Genomic DNA, 25,964 nt, shown 5'->3' with positions numbered 1-25,964 from the left:
CTGGGAACATATTACACTACTACCATTCATGGTCAGATAAAAAGCTTAAAATTTTTACTTCGTTTAATGCACAATAAAAAGAGAGTATAAAAGCTATTTTGGATTTACATAATAATTATTGTTTTTTCCTTATATTTTAATATTATGTACATATTGTTTTGTATTTTGTATGAAATTTTTATTTTGTTTTTTTTATTTATTTACTGTCGAATTTTACAGAAGGAACTTTTTGTTGAAAATGGATTGATAACTAACATTATATATTGGAATTTTTCAGCTTGTTTGACTTTGTTTTAGGGTTACTAATTTTAAACTAGAATGTTTAATTATATATATATATATATATTTGTATGTAACTTTTCTAAATAAATAAAGTCATAAACAATTAAAAATAACAATTATTATGGTTTCATAATTTTAAATCATTATATTAAATTAAAAAATAAATAACAAAATCATATCTACCAACATGTTTGACAGTCTAATAATGTCGAATGTTGTTTTTAAACTGTAGTAATTTACTTTCTAAACATACATATATTTATTAATACTTTTTGGATATTTATCTATATTAAACATAGTATACCAAATATTGGATTTATAAGAATTTGAAATTATGATAACATGACAAAAGTGAATTTGGCCATAAATTCGTCCTAGAATTTATACATCTTTTATTTCTCATTAAAACCGAATTTAAATCCATTATTTCGAAGCCTTTATGCTTAAAGTTCAAGTCCAGTCCATAAGGTTCCGAGTTCAAGCCAATAAAAATGTATGGAGTCCGAGTTTAGCCTAGATAACTAAAGTTTTGAGTATATGACACAGTATGCACAAATATTAATTTGATACAATATACTATTAATTTGAATGCAGTCGAGTTAGATTCGATACAATAATTGAGAATATTTTGCTTAAGAAATACAAATTATCTAATATATTCAAATATATCATTCAACATTTAAATGATTCAATTGCTACTTATATTCCTTAAATGGTTATATCGCTATATGACCAAAATTATCACAGAAAATCTGTATTTCACCCATCACTAAAGTTATATACATAAATTATACAAAGTTGAAAAGCATGATAATTTAAACAGTTCTGAGTCCAAATGACTGCTATTTCAAGACAATACAGAGCTTAAATGACTAAAAGATATAATAACCATACCTGGGCTTCTCACATCTTCATTTTGATTGAAGACATTGATTTGGATTTTTGAATAAAATCGATAAATAATGGTTTAAAAATAATCAAATTTGTTCCATACAGTATTATGAACTGCCGTGGATTGACCTCAAAAAATAATAATAATAAGCATGAGTTTTCAATTGCATTTCTTTCGTAGGTACTCTTGATGCTGGATTGTGTTGAATTAGCAATCATATTTAAGAGTCACGAAGTTGAATGTACAAATATTGACCATACTTCTTATTAATACTCAAATACTAAAAAGAACATGAAAACTACAACTTTCTTATGTTCGGCTTGTACAGTATATTTCAATTTTCTGACATTTTGACATCACTTTTTCTTTTCTATATTTTATTTTATCTCCTTAAAAAAACAAAAAAAAATATTTATGTTCTTAATTGATACTTAATTTTCAAAATTTAGAGGAATAAAAAAATATTCATTCTTTACAAGTAATTATCAACAGATTACACTGTTATAATTAAAATATTTTAATTATAACAGAGTAATGATGTGAGTTCTATCTTTAAAATTTTTTAAACATAATCTGACAGATGTGTAAAACAAATATAAAAAAATGAGGACCCCACGGATCTTCACTCTTCAACTAAAGCTCTTTATTTTTTATCACCGGATTCGGGGATCCAATGAACAAGGTGAAAATATCTAAATATATATTTTATTTTTAACATTATTATTATCTTATTTATCATATTTAAATCCAAGTTGCAAGTAAAAGATTGAACTAAATACATAAATAAATTTGTGATCCAAAATAAATGTAGACTATTGGTTATATATGTTTTAAAAATTCGATCTAACAGAGCTAAATTTTTTAAATCAGTATTTTTTTTATGAAGTAAAAATGCCATACATTTAAAAAAAAATTTTCTCCTTTTCTTTATAATTACTTTTATTTTCGTACATAACATATAAATTTATAATTAGTAATATATATACTAAAAATTATAATTATATGACATAAATAGAAAAGCCAGTAGTTTTGTTCTACAAAAAAATCATGAATGGGATTAAACCATGTTTCAATAATAAAATGATATCGAAATATAGTTTTGCTATGTTCATTTCATAAGTTTTTTCTTTAAATTTATTGTATCACTAAAACTTAATTTATGCCCTCTCATCATCGGACTTTACATATTTATTTTTTGGGTCTACAAAATTTTGACAGTTTTAATAAGTAATTTGAAATATATAATTGTTCAAAAAATAAATTATTGATAAGTTTTAAAATATGGGTTTTTGAAAATGGTTTACTACTTTCAAAATGCAAGTCTTTTATAGTTTTTTAAATGGGATTTTATCATTCACAAAAATATATAACAAATATGAATAACATCATGAAATAATAATGTATCTAGAGAGAATGCGAAATTAAGTTTGTAAAAGTTGAGAGAGCAAAAGCATTTCCTAAAATTCATAAAAAAACTGAGAAACATTCACAACTTAGACATAACTTTTATTGTATGCAAAATCAGATTTCAAATTTTAACTCTTAAAATGATAAATTCATAGAAAAAAGCACATTTTTATTTACTTTTGAGTCATTTTCTCAAATTTAAAACATTTTTTTTTAATTTTTAAAGTATATTTCGATAATTTATGAAGTAATGTTTTTTTTTCAGTTAACATTTACGTAATAACGGGATCATATCACAACGTATCTAAATAAAAGCATGATAAAAAATAATTTTGGGCTCTCAATTTGTTCGGTAATGTCCCATCAAAAATCATTAGTGACTGTTTATAGTTAACTACATAAGTAAGTTAAATAATTTATGATAAAATAAACGAGCTATAACTTATAACCATTGTAGGTAGTCTGATTTTCAGAAATGGGAAGGTGGGAAAAGTAAAAAACATGATCAAAAAAGAGACAATCAATGGATATTTTCGTAATAAATGGAGAAGAGCTATTTCCTAACCTACTCTATAGTCGTCTACAACCTTGAATTTTAATCTTACAATCATCAATTTCCCCTTAGTATCTAGTATAACCATTCTTCTCAATATAACGTTGTAAATTTTTTAGCTCGTATTACTTACAATGAAGTAAAAAGGTACTTCTACTAAAAATGAGCTTTGATTTATATATATGTTGTGTACAAGTTATAACTTGAACTAGCTAATTGTCAAATTACAACTTCTTCTTTTTTTTTTCATTTTGATGTATTAAAAGTATTTATTTATTATGTATTCAAGAATAATATAACGGTGGTTATTTGAACACTAATATATGGCACAGAATACTTATAAATGAGTAATTTTCAATAAAAAAAGTCAAAAGTTTCATCATAAAACATCCATGGAATATTTCATTATTGCACGAACCAATAAAATCTATATGCCATTTACACTAAATAAATTATTTTATATTTTATAAGCTATATTATTTCTAAATTAAATTACTATATTTTATCAAACTCAATAATTTATATGGAATCATGATATAACTTCAAATTTTATTCCCTGTTATTTTTCTAATTGAATATAGGCAATTGCAAAGTTATATGTACATAGGATTCGACAAAATCATTACTTATAATAAATTGACACATTCTAGGAAAGGGACCCAAAAAAGGCTTGACTTTAAAATAAGTCATTCAATTAAAAATAAATAAAATTATTGATTGAGAAATTTTGTCGTGAAGTTCAATAAAAGTAAGGTATTCAGCCCGGTTGACCACCACTACTGAAAGGGTTAAAGAAATATTAGCCAGTATTTTTGAAACTATTTTTTTAAATAATGTAGAAAAGGCTGTAAATAAAAAAATTAGGTTTCCAGGAAAATTACAAGTGTGTAAAGCTGTATGTTATTAACCCAATACAAGTGATAATTATTTAGGACAGTAAGAAATAATTCTGTAATACAGTTTATGTATGACTCAAGTAGCCAAATTATATTTATAAAATATTTCAAAAGATCCCAGGATCCTGGTAGGAACCGTTTGATTAATTAGAATATTGCCAGTATCTGTAGTGTTTAGATTATAAATACGACAGATATGCATTTGAACACTACTCTCCTGTGAAATACACATAGACAGCTGTTATTAATCAATTTTTCCTATAACTTTGTTATATCAAGAAACTCTATCAGGAAATTTTAGGTTCATATGCTTTCTTCAACTTTATTCTACTCTTTTGCCTTAGAAAATGTTAGATATTTCCTATGAAAACGATATTTTCTTACATTTACTCTGCTTATGTGATATATTAATTTTTTAACAAACTAATTAAAAAATGAAATAAAAATTAATCCTTAACAACATCAAGGATAAAAAAAAACATAAATAATTGAAATTTAATATGTAGATCTTATACTTTAGGAGATATTTGTGTTTTCCTGGAAGCCATAATTTTGAATTAAGCAGCACTCTCGATTAGACCTAGACTCTTTAGAAATGAAGCACTCTAGTACTTTCATTTTTGATACAATATAAAGTAAATTACTCAAGAAGAGTAAACAGAAGCTAATAAATAAATGTTTCACATAGATTTAAAAAAATCGTAATTATATATAGTAGTAAATTAATTAATCGATGGCCAGTAATGGCTTAATTCACAATTTCAATTAGCTAATATTACTCTATCAACATCGATTTATTAGTTTCAAAGGATCCAAAATTGTTTTTACTTTCTGGTAAATTAGAAATACCCATCATTAAAATTTAATTTTGAGTGCAATTTGAATATAACCTCATAGTTTACTGAAATAGTCTTACATTTTACGCTCATGGTTTACCTTTTTTTTGTTTAAATACCTGGTTTGGTTAAATTAATTTGACTTTCTTGCATTTTATCAATTGAGACACTTAAAGCTCATTGTATGCAGCTTAAGTTCTTTTTTATTAAATTAAATACTTGTATATATATAAAAATGGCAATATTTTCAAATAAATATTTTACTATTCTATGCTAAGAATTTTAAAAATATATTTTATCTAATTCAATTTTAACGTATAAATCTATTTGATTATGTTCAAATTGCACACAAAAGTAGATTGAAGATAGTAACTAACCAAAAAAGAAAATATTATTCATCCATTTTTGAGTTTTCAAATTCACCAAAAATAGTATTAGATATAAACTGCTTCTGAAGTAGTTTACAATTTTGCAAATTCTTAAAAAATCCAGGGTCGAAAATTATTTCTTTGACTTGAAGACATTTCTTTACAAATCCTCACGAATCAAACTTCAAATCTCAAATCCCCAATCTCAAAATTCAAATCGAGTCTCAATTTCTACAAAACTGTAACAGGTCAAGTGAAAAGTCATCAAATATACCACTTGAGTAATCACCTCGATCTTCTGCTCATGTCGACAGAAAAAAAAACCCCATTGAGTACATAAAGTATATAATTTTACTAATTCTGTACATGCAAATTACTTAAACATTTATCTTTTTTTCATATCAACACAGGGTTAAACAAATAAACTTCTTTCTTGTCTTATTTGTAACCCTTTCTAAACTTTAAGGATTGGAAATAAGTTTATTTAATGGAAAACGTTACTCAAATTCTAAATAAATTATAAGAATTAGAAATAATTTTCATGTGGAATTACTCATTCTTGAGAAAAATCAATGTTAAAATCCAAAATAGTGTAAGGTTAGGGTCTGAAAATCCTTGACCTGTCAAGACTGTTCTGACTTTTATTAGGCCAAAACTAATTTGTTCCACAAAAGATGTTTGGTTTGGATGCAGTCTAAAAGATACCATAATTGCTTTGAATCGTTTCCTAAGATACATTCGATCTAGATCAGTTTCATTTAACCTTTAAGTAACATTGATGTATAAAATGAAGAAATTGAATGTTTGTTTTCCTGTAAATTTTAATGATATGAACACATCAAAGTAATATTTTTAGGATTACATTCCGCGTTTGTGAATATTAAGACTTCTAAAGTATTCCTAACTTACTGATATGAAACTAACAGGTATAACCTAATGATGTTTTCTAAAATGAACCATTCTTTTATACTTTTTATTCCATGCAAATCACTTGGAATAAATTTTGTTAAAGTATTCATATATTTATACTTCCATTATATAGCCAAGAAGTAAAAAATATATATACTTATACCTTACATAATCTTATGAATGTAGAGTGAAGTAACTCTGCAAATTAACTGATTGATTATATCAAGTGAGATATTTTCATTCGAATACGAAATTATTGTTAAATTCAATAATAAATTGGGAGGTCAGTCTTTGCTTCACCCCCACTTCTGAAATAATGAAAATTTGACCTTAACCAATAATATAGATTAATTGTTGATGAACTCATGTGTGTTTCAAAATGATGAACATCGACCAACAATAACGTCATACGAAGGTAAATATGTTGCTTCAATCATTTTTTGTACAACTCAAAAATCAGGAATGGGGAGAAAATCGGTCCATTGTTTGAGACCAAAAATCAGCTTACGATTTAAAAACGATTGAATATCGCTCTGTTTGAGATTGTGATCTGGACCGAAATATGGATTCAAATTTGTATATAAAGAATCACTTAATACTGAACCAAAGAATAAATTTGGACCGAGTCAAAACATTAGTCTAAATCTACGTTTTTTATTGGATTTTTTGGGTAGAAGGAGCCCATTTGAACTGTATTAAATTGATTTAATATTTTCTCGATTCCAGATTATGCTTTAAAATTAAATCTATCGAAGGTTCAAAGTTTTTTTTAAAAATGCGCTAATTTTTATTCAATTTCATGAAATGAAGGATATTATATAGACAAAGTAAAAAATTAAAAATGTGATTGGTACTACTATAACATATCTTGTACCTCTAAAAAAAAAGCTTACAGAAAAAGTAATTTTTTTTTGCCTTTTTACTTCTGTAAAATGATCATAAAACATTTTATTCTAAAAATATTGAGACGAGGCTCCTAAATTTCATTTACTATGGTAACGTTTTTTATAGCGCTTTAATTCATCTTTCATTGTAATGAATGTCCATATCAATTAGTTCTTTCATTCGGAGGAATTTTTTATGCATATAAAAAACAATGAAAAATTAGCAATTTTTTCATTGTTTTTTTTTTTCTGCTATCCAAACAATTCATAACACTTATCAACAGATTTTTTCCCAAGGATAAAGAGGCTGTGTTCCTCATTACTTTTATCTCAAAAAACTTAGAAATGCTCTTTTTAAGACAAAGCTTTTGCGTTTATGGCCTACAGAGAGCAACATTTTGTGAACTATTAAAGTTGATCGCTTCATAAAAATACAAAAATAATTTTCCAGCAAAAAAAACCTTAAATAACTTTTAAATATGTATTTCTCAACAATTTTTCAACAAGCTATGATTTTTATCATTGAGTCTAAAAATGAGGAGCTTATTAGGCATAAAAAATCAATTTGGCGTACATACGAACCATTTTCTATAATTCAGAAAAAGATTTAGAAGGCTATTTTTTGAATTTGGAGGTATGTATCTACAAACGGTATTTCATACGTTTGTCCTTTATTTAGATCTTTTAAACCATAAAATAACACTTAATAAACTGGATGTTGTAAAAAAAATATTTTTCTATAAGTACACTGATGGCCACAAAAGCAGAAATTTCGAATCATAAAACTCATTTTCATGTTTCTTAGGGTAAAAACAATCCTTGGGCATTAAAAAAATTAGAATTTTGTTGACTAGTTTAATTAATGCTTAAAATATCAGTTAAACCGAAAAGTGTATTTGTCGAATTTTTGAATTTATTCCATGATTATTGTGGAAATCAATTATCTCTCAAACTATCATTCCTTTTCATCAGACTTACACTCAAAATTTTCAAACTTGATTTTTCTGTTTGCACTTTCAATTATTTATAAGAAACTTTAACACCAATATTTGAGATTATAAAAAAAAGGTTTGCATCTATGAATTGAAAATATTGACAGAGTTGAATATTATAGTTTATCATCCACAACATTAAATAAATTATTTATAAGTATATAGTACTTTTTATTTCACTCAATAAATATTAATTGAGCGTTAAGCTCTGATATTTGATGAATATTCAACGAAAATTTTGCTATAGGTGATCTTCTATGTTATCCTTTCCTTCCAAAAAATATCCAAAAATACTTCTGTAATGAAAAAAAAACATGAATTAATTTGGTAATGAACAATCAATTTTTTTTAAAGTTTACTTATTAAGTGACCTTTTAACATATTATTTTATTTACATATATTAAGTTCCAAAATAGTCACTTATCGTATAAGAACTTTTAATTAATTGATTGTAAGAATCAACATATACTCGTATATTCTTAAATTAAATATTGGTTATATCAGATCTCAAGAGAACGGCAAAAAATGTTCACTATAAAAGAAATTCGCCTCATTGAATTAATTTATCCTCTATTATAACTAATTCGGGACTTCCATAAATGTTCATTTTAAACGACCTTAATTATTGAGTATTTACACCCTAACCGGGTTCCACTGTATAGATATTTGATTCATGGACGTGTATTTTATGTAAAACAATACTTCCATTAGTTTGGGTTTCGCTACAATACAGTTTTTCATGTTAATGTTTTTTTAGTAATAAAATCCACCATTTAATAAAAAAAAATATTTATATAGTAGTTCATAGTTCTAACAATTATCTTGTGCCTAGAATACTCCAACTGAAAAAGAATTTGGTGTGGCTGCAAAACTAAATACACAGGCTGTTTGGCATTATAACTGTATTTTAAAGAAATAAGATATAATTCCATCTGTACATATCAAACTACGTTATATGGTAGTATCTGAAGGATTTTCAGAAATATCCATACTGGTTAAGAGTTGGGAATTTTTGGGTAAAAGTTTTTATTCAAAAAATCATTTAGATATTTGCATATGATTGCTGGAAAACAAGGGAGGTGGAATTTCAAACAAATTTGTCAAAATATAAAGTTCTATTGATTATTTTGCTTTATTGTATAGTTGTTGGGAATTTTCTTTAAAGTCGATAATGATATCTTGGGACTTTGGATCATATTTATCAACAACTACACTTATGTTTTAATGATATGTACAAAACACAGATTTCTCCATATCCATGAAAGCAATTTTATTTTTGTTTTTGAAAACAAAAGTATAGATATGTTAAAGTAGCCACTTTGGTCTTTATCTATTGCCGGCAATGTATGAAAATCTGGTAATATATATAATACCTAGTTAATGTATATAATGGCTGATAGTCTTAGGCAAACTATATAATAAACAACATTTTATACATTACCTAGGTATTTTATATAATGCTGGGGTCACATGTCGGCGAAAGTATATAATACATATAAGTTCCAGACTGTAAATAATAATACAAAGTCAAGCATAGTACATAGGCCCTTGTGCATTGTGGATGTTAACTTATTTCCTGTAATCAACAACATATTTCGATTACATATGTATAAGACAGCTTTTTTTAATGTAACAAGATTTTTTATTCGAAAGATGTATGTGTGTAACATCAGAGTGGCAAAATAGTTTTTTCGAATAATATAGTAACTAGTGCCATTCCAGCTTTTCCATTTTCAGTCTCAGTTTGGCTTTTTTTTTTTTTTTTTTCTGAAAGTAATATCTATTTTTAAGGTATATTATTTCAAATGCCTAATTCATAATTAAAAAAATATACCATCTTGTCAGCGTTTAATACTTTGCTTAAATAGTTACTGGTCATTATATACAACACCTAGGAAAATTATTTAAAAAAATTATTTATTATATAGTTTGCCTGACTCCATCCGGCATTATATACAATATACATTACCTAAGTATTCTATATAATGCCTGATTATACATATTGCCGGCAACATATACACCAAGAACTAGACTTTGAGAATGTATGTAAGTGTGTAAGAGTTCGTCATAATAAAGTATATAATTAAACCTATACTGAAAATTTCTTGTATAGGAGACATACTTTGTGGGTCCCTTGAGATCTGACTTACGCAGATTCTACTGTTATCTAATTTCGACATATAATGTTAGAAACGAAATTATTTTGTCAATAAGAACAATTTAAAAAATGAATAAATCATTTTTACATATGTCCCGATTTCTTTTCTGTAATAACGATACCTATTGATAATTATATATCAACCATATATCTTTAGATTTTGACGAAATTTAGATCCATATTATTCGTATTTTTTAATATCTCAGACTTCTAACAAAAAATATACAATATGATACTCAGCTTGTAATGAATTACTTTGTATATATTATAAAAACATAAGTTGACGGGTTACAATGTCAGATAATTTGAAGTGAATATGAATGACATAAATACATAGTTGTAAAAACCTTTTAATGAATCATTTTTGAAGCTTTGAACTAAACCCTCATTAATTAGAAAATTATTAATCTATCTCGAAAAAGATTGAAATTTCATACAAGTTGCAAATTTAAAATGTATTTTTTTTATAAATTTATATATTTAGTTATATCTCCCAAATCTTCTCCACCAATTGATTCTCTACAAATATTTTGGATAGATATTTAAAAATTGCAATTGGTCAGAAAAAATTTCCTTTTATTTACCTTTAAACAGACTCAACTTCATACTTTATGTATTAATTGACTAGTTTTAGAAAAACCCACTCAGAATCGTAATGTTACCCAGAAAATTAGAAATTTCGAATTCACTGCAAGATAAAAAGACTGGCAGTCAAATATGAGATAGTACAATTATTGTCACATATTATGTTTTTATAAAGAATAAAAACCGACATTAGACGAATTTTTATAAATAAATGGGTAATAATCATTTTTTCAATCTTACTTATGCAAGACATTTTGAGAAAACTAATGAGTAGCTCAAACAGTATCCAGAATTACGTCTTAATTCTGCGGGTTTTTTCCGAATTTATATAATTAAGAATACAACGTGAAGATTAGTTACAAACTAGTAGGACAATCATTTAATCTAATTAAGACTTAATGTGAACTCTAAAAGACTCATGGAGCGCCGTAGCTTAGTAAACAATTATTTTCTTGAACTCAATAGGTTCGATCCACGTTCACTCCTAGAGAAGGAAACATAGATTAAGTATATGGACTCCAAAGAGGATTCCTCGGTCAGATGGAGTAAATGTGATACTGTAATGTTTGCTTATACTTAATGCACAAAACTCCATCTGACCAATTAAAGTAACATTAAAAAACAAAAACGAAAAAGACTCGGAACTTGAAAAAAAAAAAAAAATTATAAATAAGTCAAGTTAATTATATTTAGATGAGGGAATTAATTATAATACAATACGATAAGATGGTCTTCTTTTTTTCTAACTTAATCTATCGCGGAACATGTCGGATTTTTACGACTATTAGGCAATGTGATATTTTACCATAATATCCATCGATACGAATCAAAATCTCCAGAAGACAAAGGAGTAATTGTTTAAAAAAATGAATATCCGGAGTTTATAGACGATTTTCGATTAAAATCACTACTAGTCACTACTGTAGGTACAACAGCTTATCATTTAAGAGAAGAAATAATATTTTTGCGTTACGGGCATAGGAGGCAATCCTAAAAAGCTACAGTTTGCCAAAACTGCCATAAAACCAGCTTTTTTTAAAGTGGACTCGTCCTAACTGCAAATGCTGAATTTTTGATGGGTTTCGAGTCCATTAAAAAAATAAAATATTAATATTTACATTATATGTATATATAATTTTAAATAACTAAATTGACTCGAAAAAAGTGTGTTCTTATTTGAGAGTTAAACTTGTTTTTTGAGGGAGGCATTGATTTGGATTTAGTTGAGGGAGACTGAAACATTAAAAATGGACTCTTCCAAAAGCTGCTTTATGTAATTTGGATTGGGAGAATGCAATGTGAAGGAAGAATTGCGTGACTGTTGCTTTATGCAATTGCATTTGCATTATTGTTACTAAGTAAATTATGCAACTGCATCCCAAATATGAAAGACGAGGGGGGGGGGGGGACTACTACTGCAGCAAATATGAATTTCCCCTCAATTAAAGTGCATTTTTTACATTTTGTTTCCCCCTGCAACTGCATTTTTTCCCGAGACTGCACTTTTTGTGTCCTTTTTCATTCCCTTCAACTGCACTTTTCTTACCTTTCCTCCTCTCATCGTACCTCATTCATCCTCAACTGCATTTCAGCTTATGCACTTCGCTGCAAGGGTACACGTACACTAAAACACACTGCATTTCTACATGCACTTTGAATGCAATCACTATGCACTTTGAATGCAGTTACTATGCATTTGTATGCACCAAACTGCTATGCTGCGCCATCCTTCCTCCCCTTCTACAGCGGTTGAAGTCACCATAAATGGAATCGCTCTAAGCAGCGTGCAGCTGTATCTCCTGCTCTGTCGTCATTCCAATGAATTTTATTTTATCTTTCTCAACTTATCTGAAAGTGAATAAGTAAGGATTAGTCTTGGATAATTTGGAAGTGTGTTATTTGAGAAATCCATCGAAGTACTCGATTTCCTCGGATAGCTCTACGGATTCGTAGACATATAAACCCTTATAGCTTCAATTTTGTGCTCCGTGATTGACAAATTCTACAATACGTAATGGGATTCGTTACGAAGAAAATGAAGAATTTGGTATTTTTTCTAATAGTTAAAAAGTCTCTATTCAAAATAATTTAGTCGGAGTATGGGTACTAATCATACTGCTCATTACTCGTTTCACAAGAGATATCAAGTATAGTCCTTCAATGTCTATAGAACTTGAATTTTGTATCAATTTTATTCATGTATTCTGGATCAGTGTGAAGTCATCATGGAATATAGTGATGGATTTTTTCCTATTCATTTTAAGAGGTAAGCATACATTAATCCATTAAGAACAAGATGATCATTTGAACATTAACCTAAAGGAGAATCATCGTTAGAGATCCCTTTTCAAAGAGTCTCAAAGAATGGAGATTTGCATTCTGACGTCACGAGGTAAAGAAAGGAACAGCGACAAATAGGATAACTCATAAGCCCCTCCTACACCTACTCCATAATGAGGAAATTTAAGTATAATATATATTACTATAATATTCCAGATTTCCTCAGTCCGGATTTTGGGTTTTAGGGTTTTTCATATTTTCAAGATCATTTAAAGATTCCCCATTTACATGCAAAAAGGAATAAAAGGATACCTAATTGCACTGATAGTCGACGAAAATTCCGGATTATAAAAGTCTGGTACAACTCTAGAACCAATTATCCAGAATTGTTCGAGTATTCCTGTAACAAATAAGACTCTTACCCAATAATGATTCAAAACTATTTTTAATTGTATATTGGCAAAATGTAAATAAATTTATTTGAATAAAATATAGCTATTCTTACTTATTCCAAAAAAGCAAGGATTACAACCTTGCTTTGATTTTTATATTCAATAAAAGTTTAGTATATCATACTTAATATTCCTGGATAAAATATACTTATGGGAAGTGAGATACGCTAAAGTCTTTAGCAATGATAAGGAATTCTTATAATACGACGACAGATCTGCTAAAACTAAATGTAAGAATATTATAAAAGTATTTTTTGTTGACGGAATTATTATACCAACCTATAATTGAGTAAAAATCAATCATAATAACCCAGTGCATTACGAAATAAGCTGCACTAAATATTAAAAATTGGAAATGCATAATTTTTTTCATTATTGAAAGCACCAACCTCTAGTGACAAAAAAAAATACTAAAAAATGCAGTATACAACAAAAACTGCACTGAAATGCACTTCTCCCTTCCTAATAGAGGGCTCCCTATCTACTTTTAAATTGAATTTAGGAACCGCGCCATCTACCTATATTTAAATACATTTATTGATACAAAAATATTATAGATGTCACACCTAACCCATTAAAGCGTCACCTAACGGCAATTACCAAAACTAAAGTGCATTCCCAAAGTTGTTATAGATGTCACTTGTTTGCTAAAATTGTGCACAACTTTCACAACTAAATAGACGTCATTAGGATTTTTAGGACAATTTTTAAAAAAAAGAAGCAAAATGAATTAATCACGAATTAACAAAACAAAATAGTCGAGTTATTATATAAGGACAGAAATGTAAGGCTCCATTGATAAAGAGTGAATTAATGAATTAAAAATTAAATTTGGGTAAAGTTTTTTAAGAGAAAAACTCTGAAAGATGTGGCAATTTTAAATAGGCCAATGGGGAAATTTGACTATGGAAAAATGCTCATTCATTTAAGAATCTATATTGATTTATGATTTAAGGATATATGTAATAATAAATAACTTACCTTTCCCCTATATATGTATTCTTTAAGAATGATCAAAGTATGAATTTGTGTGGAGGTTATTTCAGTCGTCTGAAAATCGTATTATTCGCAGATATTTTTACTTTTTTTTTTTTTTTGCTTATGCGGTTGCACGTCATTATTTTTCAGACTTTTTTTTTTTATCCAGACGTCGAGACATATATTATTATTATTTCCCATTTTGTGCGGAATGAATTCAAAAATTGCTTAGACAAGAGAGTGCGTTTTAATATAGGTTTGCAGAGTACAATAGAGAAAAATCAGCTGATTTGAGTACTCTATGAAAAACACTCCTGCTTTTTTCTGCTGCATGCAAAATGACCTATTTTTATTTTTTGCTCCCTTGAGCAGTCACATGCAGTTTTCTCGGCGTGCATTGAAAAGAGCGAGAATAGATGGTTCTTAATGTAAGTAGCAATAATACGCGTTTTGTTTTTGTTTTTTTAAATGCATTTATGTAGACGTCTGCAGTTGCAAATGTGTTCCTCTGTTACAAAACATTTATGCGCATCCGCAAATACAATACTAACAAGGGCTTTAGTACATCTTAAAGAGGGGAAATATCCTTGAAACCACATATATATACATGTGTGAGTAGTTCTAGTGTTGATACTCAGACCAAGACCGATATTTTTCCGTTCGGTCTTAAGTGATTTTTCTAGGCCGATTTGGACTCATATTTTGGTAATTGAACTCAGATCATAAAACATAATTTAATCGTTTTCATGTTGTGGACCAATTTTTTTGGTAACGATCTATGGACCTATTTTTTCCTAGGGATCCAAATTTATGTATTTTACAAATATGATATTGCAACTTCATATGACGTTATTGTACCCATATTCAAAATTTTGAAACACACATAACTATGAACAATTCATCTATAGAATCCGTCCAGTTCGTATTTTAAATTAGACCCATCAGACCGAATTGTTATTTGAGACTGGTCTAGTTCTTTAAAGGACCTGATTAGTCCATTACAAATCATAACGGTCTCAAACCGATCAAGGATTTTCAGACTGAAATCCAACTCTAATAGTTACCAACTACCGCATACGTCCCACGTTGCATCCTATATATATGTATGTAAAAACATGATTCATCAGCGTTGAAGGTACAGAGCTCCACTTCCGTAAATCAAATGAAGAATAATTGATCAATTATCATTTACTGGGAGAGGCATTATTAATTGAAATGGATCATCTGTTAGTATTAGGAAATATCAAATACTAGGATTTGCATCCACCTGCGTTTAAATAAGATTGATATCCGTATTTTTAGATATTTAATACATCATATTAGGCGGATACTCTCTTTTCTAAAAAGAGTTTTAAAAAACCCAAGAATACTTGAATCCCCGAATTAAATGCATTTCAAGAGCATTTTCAAATTTTTAAAAGTTAGTATTTAGTGTGAATTCAACCGCTTCCTATTTTTGAAGTCATTATAGTAATAAATACAACGCATCATTTACAGGCGAAAAGAATAAAAAGTTAATTCGTAGCACGAACACAAGGCTGTTTGTAATATTCCTCTAAAATGTATTGCATCTTATTTGAAAATCAATCAACCTATCTATTGCCACGAATGATTTATAAAAATACATCTTTATCGGAGTACCTATAAAATTATTACTTAAAATGATCAAATAATTTCATAGGAGGGAGGGAAATTATGAGATTTGTAAATACAACAATCCAGGTTCGATGACTTTGGATTTCTCTTTGTCAGTTTCTCATATTTTTGGGAATCATTTTATCAGTAAAATCCACCATTTACATGAGATAAGAATAAAATAATTAAAGTCGTAATTTAAACAGCCAGATATTCATAAACTCATGTACGTCCTAAATTTTGAGGAGACGTCCAAATAGCATGCAAAAGCTGTCCCATGGAACAATATTTACTAAAGGCGTCATAATGATTTCAGCCAATCAATTTTGAACAACTTTTATACATATATTAAACACCATAATTAAACCTTAAATATCTAAGAATAATGAGAAACTAGTAACTATTCTCGTGGGATTTTAAGATACTATTAAGATATACGGAAATTTGGGCCATTTTTCAAGGACCCAGAAAAGGAAGAGGAACGATTTTAAGTCTCATATAAAGGACCAATACACAAGGAAAGTTTTGTTGTTCATGAGCATCACTTTTATATATCTACTTTCCTATTTTAAAAATATAATTTTAGATCCTGATAATATTATAAAATGTTTTTATACTCATGGAAAAGGTTTATTTCAAATATGTAATACCATTAGTTCAGATCCTGATATTACAAATGTCTGTGAAATATATTGCTATATAGTTTATATTTTTCCATACTATGGACCACCATGGCTACATAGTGCGCCTCGTAGAAAAGCAGGTATGTTGCAAAATGTATGCTTCGGTTAAAAAAAAAAATGTTTTTTGGTCTACCAAGTTTTAGTTAATCTCATTTATAAAGCTTAGTATATATATTTATTTGAAAAGCACTCCTTTATTTGCTCATAGAATTTTGTACATTGACTGACTGCGTATCTTGATATTATTTATATGCAATACTTAAATGCAGTTACTTTAAAAACTAGGTCAATACTTTTCTACGTAATATAGAGTGCTCTCTTCTTTTTTTTTTTTTTTTTTTTGTGTGTAGAAGTTAAATGAGCTTTTGCTGCATTCAAGTACAAAAGATATTGTTTGCAGACGCCTTTCATTTCATTCTCACTTTCATTGATGTTGCAACTCCTTTATGCATTAATGGAGCAAGGAAAGCTTTTGAGATAAATGTAGACCAAAGGGGTTCAATATACAGATGTTGGGGTCTACATATATAGGCAGACCTCCATATTACAAAATGTACATTATAGTAAATGAATATTCTGCATTTGGTCAAATTGGGCAAATATTAAGTAAAATTGATTTGACGAAGCAGAAAATGGGAAGGTGTTAATTTTTTGATTTTCCCAACTTGTCAACAATTGTCCAAAATGATGACATTTTGGTATAATTTCAAGATTGAAATGTCCCTTATGCAGATTTTAAAACCATGTTTTGTAAGTATTGTCTTTGTCCTTATATAGCACTGAAGGCTACAGTCCCGTCCATGTCAGTCCTGCATATTAGTTCTCAAACTTATTGAAAGTTTACCCATCTTCATGTCTTGCGGAAACAAGCTTTAGCGCGGTTGCCAATCTTCTTACCAAAAGAAAATGAAAACGATTACAAGTAATTGAATTAGGAAACTTGGGATCATGTAATCTTGACTAATTTGAAGCCAGATGTTGACAAATTGTTCTCAGAGCATTAAACTCACCCTTCCCATTAGTGATTAAATCATTATTTTCTTAAAATTATGTACATAGATTTTTTGTTTCTTCGATATTAAAAAACCTCTTTTTTCTTTTTATTATCATTGTCTAATTTATAAGAACCATATCAAAGAAAAAACCCTGTGTAAGCTATCAAAAACATTTAAAATTAGTTAATTAATTAAATTCAATACTTGGAATCTTCGGTAAACATAAAAAATCGACCAACAAACTTTGGGAACCTGTCGTATAGACAACTATCTTTTCCCTTATGTGGTTACGAGAGTTGACTTTTGTATAATTTAAAGCAAGTGACTCTACGTATAATAAACTAAAAAAGGGAATTCGTAGGTTTTTACGATTTTTATATAATTCATATAAATCCATTCAATGTATAATGAATATCGATAGATAAAAAATACTTATTTCTCAATTATTATATCTAAACAAGGAATAATAATAGTTGGCAATAAGGAAAGTGTAGAAGGCTAGCTGCCACCATATGCTTTTTCCTAGTTTGTCTTTTGTCAGACAAGGTTGCGAGGCTGAAGGTCTGACGGGGTAAAGTGACCATATTTTGATTTGAAGTGATCCGATCAGCACCTTTCGGCACAATAGGAACATGGGCGTTCCACCGATTTAATTGGCTATATCTTTTCTAATAATCGTATAAACATGTTATATTTTACTTAAAAATGACCAATGATCAACTATATGTGTACTTTCATTTATTTTATTGTCATATTGATCTTTTTAAAATATATATCTTATTTAAACTGATTTTAGTTGAAGTAAATTTTTGACAATTTGTACTATGAACTTAAATTATTTATAATTATACAGTTTTTTACTAATTTAGAAGTTATATTATATTTTTTATATTGTAAAAAACTTTTTTCTACTAAATTAGTTTTAATAGTGTGATAAAGGTGCTAGATAAGGATTGATTTAACCATGCAAAATATGATTTAAATACCTGTTTAGGAGCACCATGCCAGTGAAAAATATATGGAATAATGAGAAAAAAAAGAAAAAATATGAGAAGGTTTCCTGTTATTGTTTTGAAAGACATAAAATGTTATTATATAATGAAATGACAACCGATTTCTATTGTACCATGTCATGAAAGAATACTGTTGTATTTCACCATGTTATAAAAGAACACTATAGTATTGAAACTAAAAGTGTTTTAATGCCAGTCAGTCATTAGTTTCCTCTTGTAGTAGAAGGTTAACTTCTAAGAGATATAATGTGTCCATAACTCCATTCTTTGTTCATAAGATTGACATTCTGAACGAAATCTTTTTTTTTCAGAATTTAATTAAGAAAAATGGTTACGAAACAGCGAACTGTGAATTTTTGGATGTGATGAAGATCTGGGAAATTTTCATCATCTTCCAATATTTGGCAATGTGATGAAATACTTCTTGTACATCGGACAATTATTGAAACATGAAAAAAAATAAAGATCCCTCAGTGTCAGAAATTGTAAAGAAAGTCGCTAACAAACTCAAAAGTATTTAGAAGATTGCCTCTATCCCAATTGTGTTGGATTAACGAGTTGAAACAATGTGGAACACTTACCATGGAAAATACAGTATTAAAGAACAGAGAGATAAATGGTTATATGTAGTGTGAACCGGAAATTCACAAGGATTATATCCGCCAGAATTGGAAGAAAAGAAGGCAAACATTAAAGACTTGATGGAAAAACATCTGGCCCATAGATTCACTAGTCCGATTGGCAAACAATGACAAATTTGTGAGAGCAAAGTAATTGTAAAATATGAAATAATTCATCCAAGGGTACCAAATGTGAAGAATGCAATCAAATTATAGTCTTGGAAGCAATTATCCATATAAATTGCAACATTAATAAAAATGAACATCAGGAAAATACGGTAAAAACTTCATAAACCACAATGAAATGGTAGCTAAAACAAAATTTGTTCGACAAAAAAAAGATAGTAACTTCAAGTCTCAAGTTTTGCTTGATCTTCCTGAAGACACAAATTCATTGCTCATTTTTGAATTAACTACAAACTTCCTAGCTCTTTCGCATATATCTGTCAACAAACAAACATTTATGATCTCCAAAATGGTAAAGAGTTTGTAACAAATGTAGAAGAAATCCACGCCTTTCTGGGAATTTATCTAATGTCAGTGATGAAGCTTCCTAATTTTTAATCTAATTGGAGAATTGATAATTTTATATCATCTGAGGGTATCAAAAATGCAATAACTAGCACTCAAGTTATGTCCATTCTTCAAAACCTTCACTTCGCTAATAACTTAGGAGCAAATAATTCGCACAAAACTTAACAAATAAAAGCAACTATTGACCTTTAAAATGAAGCATTTCAATCTGCCATGTCCGATGCTCCAGAACAGTCGATTGACGAACACATTGAACTGTATGTTCCACAAAAGTTTGGGAATTTCATGAATTGATAAAAAAAGGTGCTCGGACGCCTCGTGCAGGATGTAAAAAGAGGAAAAGTCCGAGGAAAAGAGGAAATTCCATCTAGTGTTCCTCGTCTCTCTATATGAGCATATACTCGTAGTAACTAGCGGTAGTACACGGTACGGTGAATGATGTTTCTAGGAGAAACATCATGTACCCTTACAGAGGTTTTAGGAACACAAGTACCCTGCCCGTTCCCAGGATAAACATCATGTACCCTCATCCAACTCTGTATGATCCAGTGGAGAAACTAGTACAAGTTCTTCATGAGCACACTTATATGTAGCTACTCAATACATATATGCAGATGTTCTCTCTACAAGAATGAAAGAATAACAATAACAGGTTGATAAAAAAAAATGACGTTATGACTGATGATATCTGGAGTACTTTAGTCTCTAGAATATTATTTGAACAAGCCTTAGCTACACACACTCTATGTTAAATGCAAAACGCCCGCGAAATTTCATTAATATGACAAAAATGACTGTTTTTATAAAACAAGTTGGAATAAAATAGAATCAATTGACAAATTGATAAACGAACTTGTCCTTTCCAAATTTCATAAAACTTTGATATTGACATTATCAACTTTTATTCAACCAGGTGGAGTTGAAATACATTAAAGGATATTTTGTATGATAAAAAATATCAAAAAGACTACACTTCCCTTCTCTACATTGCTACGTGAAATCTAGTGTTAAGCTTTGGTCTGTAAATACTAGTTGGTCTGAGACCATTATAATTTTTTTGCTCTAAGTTTGATCTGGTTCGCTCTTGTTGTCAAATTCGGTCTTGATCGGCCCTATAAAAAAATAACTTTTTTAGGAGCGAAATTTTAATTTCAGTTCACTGTTAGAGACTGCAACAATTTAATAATTGTTAAGAAACTATTCACAGCTACTAACCTACAGATAATTCACATTTAACCAATACGTCTGTACACATTCTCTACGAATATGTTAAGATTTATCTTACAATAGAATGTGTGAGGAGTTTAGACTTTTTTTTTTTCATATTTTAGATTAATTTGTGTATAATTTAAGCGTTTTTCTGCATAAATATACTAGTTTGAGCTATTTATATTAAATTTAAAGTACATTATGGGTAAAGATAAACCTGTTACTAGAAGGTATACGCTGAATAAAGGTAACACAAACAGAGGTCTTCTGTAAGGTACCATTTGTGTCTTACAAATGCATCGGCTGGAGCAATAGAGACTTCCTGATTAATTTTTCGATAGTTTAACTTGTGAATCCGACCAATCTTTCTAAAGCATTTATAGTTTCATTACTATTGTTTAGTACTTCACAGAAAGAACTGCTTTACTTGCATAAAGTTGACATGACATAAAACAAGCTCTAAGAATAGTTCCTGGTTTTCTAACAAGTCTTAACTCTGATGGTTTTCCTAGTAAAGTCATATTTAGCTCTGCATACTCCAAATAATCATCTCGGGGAAATGATTTGTTATTTAGTAATAAATTATATAACTCCTTGGCTTGATCTCTCATGATGCTCAAAACTGAATCTTCATCAATATCCAAAGTTTTCACAGATTCTTTATTTATTTCACCCCACTTTTTTAAAAGCTCCATAAACACTGCATATTGTAGAGCTGTACTCTTACAAAAAAATAGACTGCCATGCAGATTTAATTATTAATTCTCCAATATGATGCCTACAAACTATCTGAAGAAGAGTTGTTTCTCAAGCTATTTCAATAAGATACATATATATATTTATATTCCACTCCTTTATAACATTACATGTAGCATTAGCCTGTATTTCACCAGTTGCTCTTTCAATTACAGGGACAGCCAATGTTTTTTTATTAAAAGAGGCTCCATTTTCAACTATTGCCAATCTCTCTACATTTAATATTATTTTTGAATCCCAGTGAATTGTTATTCCACATGGATATTTGGATGTTCCTTCTCTGAAAGATTATTTCACTTCTTTGGACGTGTTTCCTCGCGTGCTCGGGCAGTTGATGACTTTGAAAGAATAAAATCCTCAATTTTTCCTGTACCAGCTTCAATTTTTCCTGCAATTAGCAGAGTTGCCATTTTATTCGAAATTTTTCCTCTATCAATAAGTTTGGATATTTCTGGAGATGCGATTTCTGGGCAAGGTGAACGTTTGATTTTTTTAAGCTAGTTCATCAGAGAACTTCCTCTTTTTGAGACCCAAATGTAAATCCTCTTGAACTGAATTTCCTGTTTTAATCATAGGCCATTCTTCATTTGAAAATTCATTATTGTTTGCATAATCAAAATACTGTTTTTCTCTTTCGAAATATTGTTTTTCTTCATTAATTCTGTGAAAATTTTCCTTTTTACATTTTCTTTTCTTTTGCTCCCAAATTTCCTTCTGATCTGAGCATGTTTAAAGACTCTATATCTTGTTGAACTTTATATATTCCAAGCGTTAAACACGCTATTTCTTCTGTTTTGGGATTAGAGATATCAAAAAGCATATCTATGGATCTCGAAAATTTATCAACATTTTGTAAATGAACTTTTGTTGTCCTTGCTTTGTGTTTATTTAAAGCTTGTCATTCCTTGTAGTACTTAATAAGTTTGTCCGTGGCACAATCTTTTGTTACTATAGTTACGTAGCACCTTTTCCAAAACAATTGGACTTCATTGATAACGACTCCAGTGTGTTTCATATATAAACTTCCCTTGCCTGGTATTTGAATATAGTTTAATGAAAAATGTTTTATATAATGAAACTATTTCAAAACTTGACAACTGTTGGTAAGGTTGATGATTCATATTTCCGTACAGTTTTTAGTAGGAGGTTTAACTTTAGCCATAATGTACTTTAAAAGACATCCCTCCACACCTTGGAGTTCAAAAGAGCAAATAATTTGATTTTTATTCATTAAATATTACTTCAATTTCATCAATATGCGAAATTAAATTAAGTAATTAGGTCTTTAAATACAAATTTTATTTCACAATATAAAGTAAATTGTTCCTACGTTAAGAACAGATATTTACATGTCCTGTATTTTTGTTACAGCTGTTTTCATTAATTTTTATAAGTTGACTCTTTCTTGATTTAAAAGAGCTGATTCTACATATTATGCACTCAAAAAAGGTAATGACATATAATTTGGATTTTCATATTAATTTTTATGAATCGCCTTTTTATTTATATATAGCCTTCGTTTAGAATTCCTGTCATTTCATACGCTGTTATTGATGCTTATTTTGATAAAATAAAAATTTAATGTATATCTATACAGGGTAGGGCAGCAAAACGTGAACAAACTTCTCTGACAAATTGTCACATATAACCACTATGGATGACTTCAGTGAGTCCACATTTTGGTGTGATGTCCTGTTGGTTTCCCTCTCCAAGGTGCCCTATACGGAAAAGTCCAGTGTGTTCAAATCTGTTGAGGAAGGGGCCATATCTCTTCGGACCGGAATCGAGCCATCTTATCTGTGCATAATTTTTGGGACTTGGCGAACATGTGAGAGGGTGTGCCGACCTGAGCCCACGCATAACTACTCTACGGGTAGTTGGTTTACAGCCATAGCAAGATGATGTACTTAAGCACCTTATAGTAGGCCTCCTGTCCGATTTTCTGTCCAGCCTTGAAAAAGAAAATAGGGATCTTCTTTTATTTAAAAAAGAAATAAAAAGAAGAGAGGAAAAGACATAGGATTTTTGACAATAATACGAAAGATGAGCGAACAACAGTTCAACTTGAACATTTTGGTTATCATTGATAATATCAAGGAGTATATCCACGAAGATAGATTCAATAATTTCACCGCCAGGGGAGATGGGAATAAGAAAACTTAAAATGAAAAATGTCTGATTTAATAGACTAAAAAATTATTATGTATGAAACTTCATAATGAATTAATTAAGTTTTATTCAGAAGAAAACCTTTCCTTTAGAATAATTAATTAAATATGTATCTACACATATACATATGTATAATATATATTTTTTTTAAATTGAGTTTTATCAAAAGATTTAAGGAGTAACATTTTTTGTTGAGAGCAAGATGTTGGGCTAAGAAGCCGTCTCTATGTCGTTGTTTTTTTGGCGGGGAAATGTTTGTTAACCCCCCCCCCCTCTTAGTTGTGTAGGGCATGGTAGTTCTTAGTATACCATAGAACTAAAATATATAGAGTGATGATGTGAAGAAGTAGTTGACGTCATCAAAAAAGAAGAAACAGTTGACCAAAGCATTCCAATTGTAATAGTTAGGTATGTTAAAAATATTTTTATCTTTTTTATATTTATTGTAATAATAATAATTAATTACTATAATTATATTAATATAGAAATATCAATAGGTAATAAAGTTTTTTTTGAACAGATTATTTTATTTATAATAATATTTTATTCCAATTTTTAAATTCAAATATTATTTTATTTAGCCTTTCAAAATATTAATGATGGATTTGGGAGATTATTATGAGTATAATTCAATTCAAGAAGTAATAATGGTAAAATCTTAAATTGAATAAGATTCATGAGTATGCTCCGAACTTTGGATCCCGTGAATCCTCTCACGTTCACGTTTTCCCAAATGATATATAATCTAAAGACTTTCAATAAAATATGAGATTAACACAGTAGACTTATTAAACTATTTATATCAGACTGTAACTCAAATTAATTATCCTTAATAAGTATCATTAAAGATACTCTAGATCTATGATACAAAAATTCTCATTAATGATAGACCTAATTAATGAATTAGTCCTAACATTGAAGTACTTATACGGAAGGGCATATATTTTCCATGTTGGGACGTTCCTCACTCTTCTCGTTAATTTCATTATCAACTACTTGATTCGTTTTTCGCTCGGGCTCACAATACTTATGATTGATCTGAGAATTGTTCTGATATTTGGAGGATTTTGTAAAAGTTGCGACTTTGGAAGTACAATTATAGGCCACACAAGTCGGCAAGTTCAACTTGGGACTATATATATATCTTATTTAGATAACATACGCATGTAGTCATTATGTGCGGGTTAATGAGATGTAAATTATGCCTTTAATTGAAAATAAAATATTGGATCTTATTGTGGGAAATACAATGTTTTGGTCAACTATTAAGTTTCTCTTGTCTGCTGTCGCGGCGTCAAAAAATTTATCTTGCTATTGCTCAGTCTCGTCACTCTATGCATTTTACATCTATGTACCATACATAAAAAGGAAACGTTGGGATATACAAAGAACATTTAATACGGACGTTGACACCAAGGCCCTTGCTAGGATTTTTCTTGCCCCCCACCAAGTGTGTTGAATATTTTTGTCAAATTACCCGTTTCATATCCTATTTTATCTGCTCTCTAATATCAAATGACTTTTTCAAAATAAAAGACCTTTTTTTAATGAATTATTCCATAATGATAAATATGCATGGTCTTTTTTTTTTTTAATTGAATAGAATTTTGTTTTTCTTTAGAAAAAAAATGTCCAATCTTATTACTTTAGAAAATAAAATGGGAGGCTTTTTAGAATTTTTAAAATAAATGTATCATTTTCTCAAATGATACATTTCATATTTTTCTAAAATGTGGAGCCCTTCAGAAATTTTATTTCAAATCTTATTATAATAAAATATACATAAACGGATCCAAAATCAGAAGCAGGGCCTTTGGCAAATAACCCTATGTCGCTTTAAATAGCGGCACAGAAACTAAGCAATATTGTGACTATTAT

General features: G+C 28.8%; 2 long non-coding RNA genes across 22 annotated transcripts in view; one reads left to right on the top strand and one right to left on the bottom strand.

Annotated features, from left to right (window-relative positions):
• Nucleotides 1–7,899: 7,899 nt before the first annotated feature.
• On the bottom strand, nt 7,900–14,600 carry LOC121119561 (uncharacterized). Of its 4 annotated transcripts, XR_005864785.2 has the most exons (5): nt 14,476–14,600; nt 11,478–12,610; nt 11,003–11,246; nt 10,762–10,865; nt 7,900–8,315 (listed from the first exon to the last, which is right to left on the bottom strand). It is a non-coding gene; the product is annotated as an uncharacterized lncRNA (long non-coding RNA). The 4 variants fall into 4 exon arrangements; XR_005864784.2 differs by lacking the exon at nt 10,762–10,865; XR_005864783.2 differs by lacking the exons at nt 10,762–10,865; nt 11,003–11,246.
• LOC121120624 (uncharacterized) overlaps nt 12,769–25,964 on the top strand; it is a 31,866-nt gene continuing 18,670 nt past the window's right edge. For 7 of the 18 annotated variants that reach the window (XR_011780683.1, XR_011780672.1, XR_011780675.1 and 4 more), the window contains exons 1-2: nt 12,887–13,028; nt 13,085–15,177. This is a non-coding gene — a long non-coding RNA (uncharacterized lncRNA). Of the gene's footprint in view, nt 13,029–13,084; nt 15,178–19,109; nt 20,605–25,964 lie in introns of all 18 variants that reach the window. The other 11 variants (XR_011780684.1, XR_011780679.1, XR_011780674.1 and 8 more) reach the window with 9 other exon arrangements.

Source organism: Lepeophtheirus salmonis, chromosome 6, assembly GCF_016086655.4.
Source record: "Lepeophtheirus salmonis chromosome 6, UVic_Lsal_1.4, whole genome shotgun sequence".
Lineage (NCBI taxonomy): Eukaryota > Metazoa > Arthropoda > Copepoda > Siphonostomatoida > Caligidae > Lepeophtheirus > Lepeophtheirus salmonis.
The sequence above is the reverse complement of the archived record's forward strand: the minus strand, read 5'-3'. Positions and strand labels throughout refer to the sequence as shown.